Source organism: Cygnus olor, chromosome 4 (genome assembly GCF_009769625.2).
Source record: "Cygnus olor isolate bCygOlo1 chromosome 4, bCygOlo1.pri.v2, whole genome shotgun sequence".
NCBI lineage: Eukaryota > Metazoa > Chordata > Aves > Anseriformes > Anatidae > Cygnus > Cygnus olor.
Window position 1 is genome coordinate 46,462,519 of NC_049172.1, and position 9,382 is coordinate 46,471,900.

The 9,382-nt window shown below is 43.4% G+C and overlaps 1 long non-coding RNA gene across 2 annotated transcripts; it reads right to left on the reverse strand.

Annotated features, from left to right (window-relative positions):
- Positions 1–571: 571 nt before the first annotated feature.
- LOC121069454 lies at positions 572–3,058 on the reverse strand. Of its 2 annotated transcripts, none has more exons than XR_005819433.1 (3): positions 2,601–3,058; positions 2,395–2,527; positions 572–1,769 (listed from the first exon to the last, which is right to left on the reverse strand). It is a non-coding gene; the product is annotated as an uncharacterized LOC121069454 (long non-coding RNA). The 2 variants fall into 2 exon arrangements; XR_005819432.1 differs by having other exon boundaries at positions 2,688–3,043.
- Between the last annotated feature and the right edge of the window lie 6,324 nt (positions 3,059–9,382).

Genomic DNA, 9,382 nt, shown 5'->3' on the forward strand with positions numbered 1-9,382 from the left:
AGGATGCACTAAGTGGGGATAGGGGTGGAAGCAGCACAAATACTGACTTTTCAGATTTTTCGTTTCTGCAATTCACAAGGCACAAGACCCAGAAATTCACAGGAGAAGCATGCAATGCTGCTTGACTTTTATTTTCCATTCACGTTTAGGCTATTTTCAAAGCTCCTGCCCTGTGTTGTGCCAAATGCTGACTGATATGGGCAGCTGGACTCCTGAGGGAACTGTTTATTGTAAGGGTGCTATATATTCACTTTCCTACTAGGAAATGTCTAGCAAATTTGTAAAAAAAACTATTTAAATATCTATATCCTAGTTATATTTATATCCTACTTGGATATTAGGTGAAATTTCCTTACTGAAAGGGTTGTGCAGCATTGCAATAGGCTGCCCTGGAAAGCGATCACCATCCCTGGAGATCTTCAAGAGATGTGTAGATGTAGAACTTAGTACCATGGTTTAATGGTGGACTCGTCAGTATTAGGTTCAAGGTTGGACAAGATCATCTTAGAGATCTTTTCCAGTCAGAGTGATTCCATAGTTCTATAATTCTATGAAAGGTGGTAGACAAGAAAATAAGGCACTTTAAAAGGGAGGATTTTTAACCTAATTTTATGATCTATAGCACTGTTTTGGTATCTTGCTTGGCTTTTCTCCACACTGATGAGGTCCCCATTTCCCACTGAGAATCTCCCTGGAACTGTTCTCGGTGTTTGCTATACACATGTAGCAGGAATATCCCAAAGACAGTGAAGAAGCTGACTTGGTCTGTTCCTGAGTCACCAATACAGACAGCCTGCAGGTTGCAGAGTCCGAGGAACCCATACAAACTGGCTGTCACAGCTGGTGGCTGTGCAGTAAAACAGGAGCTAAACTGCAGCAGCTGTTTGTACAAGCTGCTGAATGGGCATCGCCTTGCCTGCAAGTCAATTTAAACAGTTTGTTTGACATTCAGTCCCAGTAAAGGCAGAGGAATACGTTCCACTGAATTTAATGAAGGCAGGAATGAGGCCACATTCAGCTGGTTTTGTTTCCCTGCCTCACCGCAAGCTATGCTGGAAACCTGCAGCTAGCTAAGTCTGTGGAGAATGTTAACAGCTATACACTGTTGAAGAGAGAGCAGACTATGAGCACTTCAGGCTGTGCACTTCAAGTTAGTACTACTTAGCAGCATCAAAAAGCAGATTTTCTTTTCAGGGACTAGATGAACACTAAACATTATATATATGCGTGGGCACACGTATGTCTCACAGCAATTTTTGTCATAAATCACCCCCCCAAAAAAAACACATCCCATCATTTTGATAGTATTTTTCTATTTATAAACATTTCTGATTTTATACATAAGTACTTAGTTTTTAAATGCAGAAAGAAAACCAATATGATAGATTTAAGGAAATCAGCAATTAGATAAATTTATATGTAGAATTTCAGTTGTTTACAAAGCAATTATACAAATTCTTTAACTCAAAGTTCAGATAAATACTGACGGTTCAATACATTCTCTTTTTATAATGACATTCCTTACAGCAGTCCAGATTCTTCATTCTGAATTGTATTTGTTGTCCACATATTTCCAAAGAGACAGAGAGGAGAGGCTATCCCGGGGACAGAGCCACTTTTCGTGCAGCTCAGTCTCTTGCTCGGATGCAGACAAACTATGCAAACTACTACAGACAAATTACTCATTTGCTGCTGAATATTTTTCTCAAATCTGTTCCAATTTATACAGGTCCCAGCTCATTTCATTTCTGGGGCTGTATGCACAGGACCTGTAAGTTGAAGAAAAAGAAGAAGCTGAGTCAATGCAACATAAACATTTTTTGAATTAAGTCAAAATGTCTTTAACATAGAAGTACTTCAGACACCAGCTCAGAGTCAATGAAGTTACACTGTCATAAAAAAGAGAAACAAAGGCTAGGGGGGGCTTAACAGTGTGCCAGAGATGGCAAGAGATCGGAAGGAATCACTTAAGATCATTACACTGTGCTTAGTGCTGCAAATTGCACTTTTTTTTTTTTTTTTTTTTTTTTTACTTTGGGGTCAGTAGAAAATTGGTTTTGACATTCATTTTTTGGGTCTGCTACAGATTTCTAGTTACTATCTCTTTGAATTCATTCTCTCCTCAACATTCTTGTACACCATTTGTACACCATTCTTCCCCTTACCACAGGGCACTAAAAAACGCAAATCTAACTGTGCCCCCGCCCCCCACCCCTTTTTTTTTTTGGTGCAGGACAAAACTCTACTTTTGCCACTAGAGAACTCATCCAGGGCTGGGTAGATGGAAGTGCCTTTCCCCATCTCCCACACCAGAGTAGAGATACAGGTAAGCACTCAGGACAGACACGCAGACAGCAGAGTGAAAGAGAAAATTGTGAGGTGTCTGCTACTTACATCCAGTTTTCTGTGCAAGTGATGAATTTTCATCACAGCCTCCAAGCTGCCCCTTCAAGCCTTGTGGAGAAGCAGGAGGCTGGCCGCTAAGTTGTCATACAGTCCAGGTACTGCCCTCATTTGGTTGACATCCCTGCAAGGAGTTTTGGATTTCTGTTGGGATTTTTCTTAGTTACTCCTTTTCAGCCCCCACCAGCTTTACTCACTTCCTTTGCCATTCATTTATCAGTGCCAGCACTGATCTTGTCTGCAGCGTGCAAGGAGGTGGAACACATGCCTCAGACAACACTCACCCTGTCTTCTCCTGTGAGCATTAGCAGGACCAGGAAACAGGAGCTAGATGTCTCTTCAAGTGTGTGGAACAAACACAGAAGTGACCCAGCACAGGCTTTCTTAGAAGCATCTTATTTTCTTTCTTCTTCCTCCAGGCATAAACATGGTTGGATAACTTCAGTAAAAACTTCTCTTGGGCTCCAAAACTGAATTATACTTCTATTAAAAGAAGCTGGAAAGTGTTTGGGAAGAAGCTTGTCACTGTTTAAGAATCGCTGACTATGAAAACACCTGTACTGGCCTTGATAAGTGAAAGAGATAAGGTTACCTTTGCCCAATGAATTTCTCTACCATGGGGCTTGCTGATGACTGAGTAATCTGGAAGAAAGTAGCTGAATTGTTGAGGCTAATCACATTTATTTAACAAATTGCTTGCAAACCAGTGACAATCAGCAAGGTATGAATTTCCTGCATCACCTGTTAATCAGAATCAGCTGTTGGAGGGAGAAGAAGTAACCTTGGTGCATCAGAGTTTTGAGTTCATACATTTGGGGATGCAGGGGAGATGTTACAGTGGGTAAATGTGCAAGATTCTCACACCGAATGAGAAAACAGCCAGACTGACATGTATGGAATCCCAGTGATTTCAGGCAGGTCATGTTCAGTCAAAGCTCTCGCCCTTTTCCCCTTGCCTTGAGCACAGTTGAGCCTTGTAGTGAGTGTTAAAACAGCAAAGGACAGAGAACAGCTGGAGTCTTACAAGTGGCCAAACTTACAGCCTTAGAATGAGGGTGTTTGTAGTCCAGTTCTGAACCTCGTGAGTTTGGCCTCTTTTCCCCTGTGCCTGTTTGCATTAAAAACACTGCTCGGGGCTGTCGAGGTCGCTCTTACACTAACCTGGCCTCAGAGAGTCACTCTGACTGTGCAGACAGGGTGTTTCCCTGTCCAGCAGGGGCTGTCTCTCTCCTGAGGCTGTCTGTTCCTTCTGGAGGTGACAACAGGATCCTGGCAACCTACTCTTGACTGGGGAAAGCAGCACCAAGCAAATGAGCAGCTGTGCTCTGCTGTGCGTGAAATGTGATTGGGTTTCTGGTACAACCCCCTCTCCGTGACTCTCACCCAGATACCGGGGTTGTGTGAGGAAACATTCCCCTCCTCGCTCCCAAATTAGTCCCCATCTTTCAAGCCTAAGGTCAGGTCTGCATCTTGGCAAGGAAATGGGCTGGGATGGGTTCTTGTGTCCTTACATTCTGCCACCGGCACCCACAGGCTAGTCAGGATTTCACAGATCTCATTTGCAGTGAAAAGCAGCTGAGCTCCACTTTTACTCGCACTACTCAATAAGCTGTCTCTGAACAGCCGTGGCTTTCTCCTGCTGTGCTCCCCAAGGGCTTTGTGGCAGAGTGAAGGATTTTTATCTTTATTTGACACTAAGTTAGAGCTCAAGTCTTGAGAGATTTAAGGCCCCTGGTGAATTTTGCATTCCCTCTAGAGACCTGTGTATAGGTTTGCGTTTAGACACCTCTGACAGTTCAATGATTTGCCTTCCTTCAGACAATAGAAAGTGAGGGAAAGCTCAGAAAATTGAAGCCAGTCTTCTCAGCTGTGTGGAAGCATGCTGCCATAAATTCATCCTCCCTTCTCATTTCTTGCAAGGTGGCACAACAATGGCACTTTGTATCCTTGAGTTCTCTATGGCTGAGTGTTGTAGTACAACTATCTTTCTTCCTGGCATGGAAGTGAGCATTTGTGATTTGCTTCTTTACTTCTTAAACTAGGGATAAACGAGCAGGAATAAATCAAGAGCCTCAGATGCACATACCTGAGTGTGTCTGTTATTGAACATACAGTTTCATTTCTCACTGCTTAAGTGGCTGCACGGCCATGCTCAGATAAATGGTTTAAATGGTTGTGGTGCTTTCAGATAAATGGTTTAAATGGTTGTGGTGCTTTCTAAGTGTGTAAGATCTTTTGAGGTGAAAAGCCAAGGAAAATGGATTGACACTACATTATGGTTAACATTTTCTGCATGGTACAGTTTTAGGGACAGAGAGGAGGCAGTAATCATGACATAGAATGCAGCATGAGTAAAATAAGACAATTCCTTCCAAAGGTGGAAAGCAAGGAGGAGGTTGTGCAGCGAGCAGACACGAAGAGGTGAAATTAATGACAAAAATTTAACATTGTGGAAAGCTTAAAAAAACTGTTTTTAAATTAGATCCAGCTCTCTATTCACTATCATGTTTCCAGTTCCCTTGGAAATCGGGATAACCTGGGGCTCACTAAGAAGTCTCATTTATGAGAAAGGGATTCTCTGATCTGTGTTGCAGTAAAAGAACCTCAAAGTGAAATATGATGCTGAAAAGAGGGAAGCATCTTTTCATAAAGACCTCATGAAAATTCCACATGGCAAGAAAAAAGTGATCTTTTCTGCAAGCTTCATACATCAAAGTCCTATTTCTCTGCATCCTTTGAAACACGTCACCTTCTCGCAAGAGGTAAGATCAAAATTAACTTTATGGGTAAAAGACTGCCTCTTGAAAGTAAGCAGATAAAAGACATGAGCTTTGCTCAAAAGGAGAAAGTGTATTTAAATGGAAAACTTGATTTGTGAAGACAACCCCATGCTTGGGTACTCTCACGTGCAAGAATGCTTTCTTTTTGTTCTATGTCGCGATGGAGTTGGATTTTACCAGGAGCTTTTGGCTCTCCTCAGTAATAACTAACATCCCTCTAACAGGTAGTGATCAAAACCCAAGGGAAGCCTGGAGCAGCTCCCTGTGCTGCAGATGAGGCGCACCTGCAAAGCTCAGACACAAATACTAATCCGTAAGGCCCCAAGCACCTGCTTGCATGCAGATTGTGGGCTAACTGGGAAGGATGTGCAGTGTGGCCGTGCGGAGGCGAATTCTCCTTCAGGCTTATATCGTGAGCACATGCATTTATAATCCTGAAAGTCACAACCCATCTTTCTTGAACCATCACGTCCTTGTGGTTTGTGAACCTCGGTCACCTTGAGGTGGGAGACCTTTAGACCATGCAGAGTTTCTGGAGGGACTGGGCCAGTGGGGAAGCAGCCAAAAGCATCTTTTCACTTTGTGAGTCAGAGTCCTCTTTCTTGTTTCCTTCTTGTAATCAGAGGTTAGAGATAAGAGCCCAATTCTTTACATTGTGTGCAAAATCACACTAGACAGAGAGTTAGAGTTTCAGAGTATATTAACCTGCACAGTAGCAACAAGGTGGCTAATTATTTTCTTCCAAACCTGTGATTCCTTGTTTGTCCCACTAATGTTGCCTGACAATCTGTTTTGGGGATAGCGAGACACCAGCAAGATTTCCCTCAGTTTTCAAGTGCATCCTTTTGCAGAACTCCTCAATGTTAGATCATTGTGACTTCTGATACGCAGGGACTTCGGGCTGGTTGGTGGGAGCTGGCACAAAGCTACTGAAATAAGGTGAGCTTCTGATCCACACAAGTCAAGGGTAAACTGTGGCTGACCTCCCTTAGCCAGTATTTCATTGATGCACAGCAGCTGAGAAGTGGCAAATGTAATTTTTTTTAAAGCTTATCTGATGTTCTTTGCAGAGCCAAAAGCCATTACTCTTACCAAGGCTGCCGGCCAGCTACATCACAAGCCAGAATGAGTATTCCAATTAAATTATTGGGCTGATAGCAGCAGGCATGGCTGCTTAGTTATCTAGTAAGTCACTAGGGAAGTAAATTACCGAATCACAGCATGGTTTGGGCTGGAAGGGACATTAAAGCCCATCGAGCACCACCTTGCTTTCCATGGGCAGGGACACCTCCCACCAGACCAGGTTGCTCAAAGCCCCATCCAGCTTGGCCTTGAACATTTCCAGGGACAGGGCATCCACAGCTCTTCGGGGCAGCCTGTGCCAGTGCCTCACCACCCTCATGAGGAAGAATTTTTCTTATATCTAATCTGAATGTACCTCCCCCTTCCCAGGAGAGGGCGAGAGGCCAAGCGTGGCCCTTGGCGTGCCTGCCCTTCAGCATCTAGAGCAGGGTGCTCTTGCTAGGCCAAGTTGTGCTGTGCAGGGAGTTGTGCTGTGCATACCATGGTTTTGGTTTCTTTCCAGAGTTTCTTTTCCATAGTTTTGTAGTAAAACATTTCTGTTACTGAAGCCAAATGTCTTGTATTAGAGTGGACATGTGGATTCTCCTGTTACCCTAACCTGGGGACACCTCCCAGATGCCCAGAGAACAGAACCGGTGACAAGAAAACTCTCCTTATTTCCTGGGGACAGAGCAGACCGGACCCCTCTCTTCCCTTTGCATGCATTCCCAGGGGAGCAGTGGTCAGCTGTCTGCTCTCATTTGCTTTTGTGGAACTACTGAGCCTCCCCCCACTTTCTGTAACTTCATTCAGTAGGAGAGGCAGAGACAGGCATCTGCACGATGGGCATAGCCCAGGAGCTTCTTACCTGCTGCTTCCTACGCGGCCAACTCAAGAAGGACAACACTGTAGCTAGCCCACCACCACCCTCCTTCTCTGGGGGAAGTCAGAAATGCATCCTGCTGGGACCTCCCAACTTCCTTTCGTAGCTGTGTGCTGTATACAGTTACAGGAATTACTTCCCTCCGTGGTTTTAATATAACAGCCTCAGGTTCTGTCCACACCAAGAAAGCAATCAGGGTGGCCTCATTCTTCTGATAAATTGCAGGGTGTCACCACAATTTCTGCACTATTTTTGTAGGCTGGAGTCAAAACTCGGTGAAGCCAATGGACAGAAACACACTGATACCCTTGGGCCTTGGATCAGGTCCAATAACCTTTGTAGCTTATTACTGTCATACTAGCTAACCTTTAACTGAATCCATAGTACCCACTCCCCAGCCACTATGTACTTTGCTCTATAAACACAATCTCTGTTTGGATTGCCTTTGCAAATGAGCACTTGAGATGTATACATATCCGGAGTGCTGAACACAGAAGGCAAGGAAAACTTTAAGGTTCTCGGAAAGACCTGGGTACAACACAGAACAAATGAGTTTTCATGTAAAAAGTGATTTTATTTTATATTTTCTCCAGAGTTCATAGTGAAAGTTTCCCATTACTGAAAGGAAACAAATACAAATTAGGCAAGCTTATACATCAGTAGTGAAACATGCCCTTCACAGTGTTGCTGCAACCTGTCCTTGTGAACTTGCCCACAGTCCCAGCATTTCATCTTTGCAACGACAGTGAAAAATGTTTAAAGAGCATTGGGAGGAAAATATGAAAAGGACAGGATGGCCACAGATATAAAATAAATTAAAAGTATCTGTAAAGTTTCTTTCCATATACAAAATAACTTTTTTTTTTTGTAATTTTAATTTTTTTAAATTGACGTTGTCTGTACAAACATTACCTTTTAAACATAAAATCATTTACAAAGGCTGTTTTTACAAGGATAAATGGGTTGCTAAACAAAATGTCAATCTCCTGCAAACCACTGAGCATCTCCTCAGAAACGAACATCCTATAAGCTTTTGGACCAGTCCAGCACTGGAGCAGAGGGATTCACAACCCCAGGAGTGCATGGTACATCATGAAATGTACTCAGCTCCTTGCAAGCTCAGGGTCCCCAAACAAATGAAAAAACGTTGCCCACTTTGTAACCCTGTGTCACTGGTTCCAATGGACAACTCTCCTGGGTCCAGGTATCGCACTGCAGGGTGAATACATTTTACTTTGCACCCTGTGTTTTGCACACTTACTGCCAGATTCTGTATTCAGCCTCGAAGAATGGGATTTTCAAGAGCTTTCTGCAGAGGCTTGCTCACAGTCTGCTCCTCACGGGGGACTTTGCTCCCAGAGTCCTTGGCAGACTGAGGCAGTGCTGAATCTTTCAGGACAGCCTATCTGAGGAGAGAGTTTGAGGAGCTCGAGACATTCTCTTGGCATCTTTTGAGCCAGCCATAAAAATAACGCGCAGGCATTAGATATTATATAATTAGATGGGAAGCAGAGCCATTTATCAATTAATACTATTTCAAAAAAAACAACAGGTGGCAAAAGCCCCCCATGCTGATTTAAGACTAAAATGGTGATTAATAACATTAGCTGGAAGTTATTCTGAAGACCCTAGTAATACAAAGTTATATACAGAAATCATTGCTTATTTGATTAATACATTACTGATGCTAGACATGGCTTTACTTAGAAAGTTGCATGTAAAAATAAAAATGCAAAAACAAATCCTGTGCATAAAATGTCTCACATACATAGTTAATTGAAGATAACACTCAGTATAAAGTTGGAAGAGGCAGATCAAATTTTACTTGGAAGATTGTACTTGTTCTACATGACAAGGTTAATGACAAAGACTGGCTTTATCCCAGTGAAAACCAAGCATAGCATATTGATGCTCCTTTTCAGGTCAACTCCAGGCTGCCTTGTAACAGCAGTGTAAAGCATTGCCTATAGTCATGAACTCATCTTCAGTCCCAAAGAGTGACTCAGAGCACTGCTGCGCTAGAGAAACTCCTATATTTAGGTAGTGCCTCTGTTTTGGAGTGCACAAGCCAGGAAGCTTGGCTGCCAACACCCTCTTCTGATCTGGGAAACTCCTGCCATCCAAGGGTTGGGCCCAGGTGCGTCTGACCTCTGCGGAGCCCAGTTCCTGGCACTGCTTGTGCCAGGCACGGTTCACACACCCAGCTGAGCCCAGTCCTGGCCTTCTGCCCAAGAGCCAGCGGCTCCAAATCCTC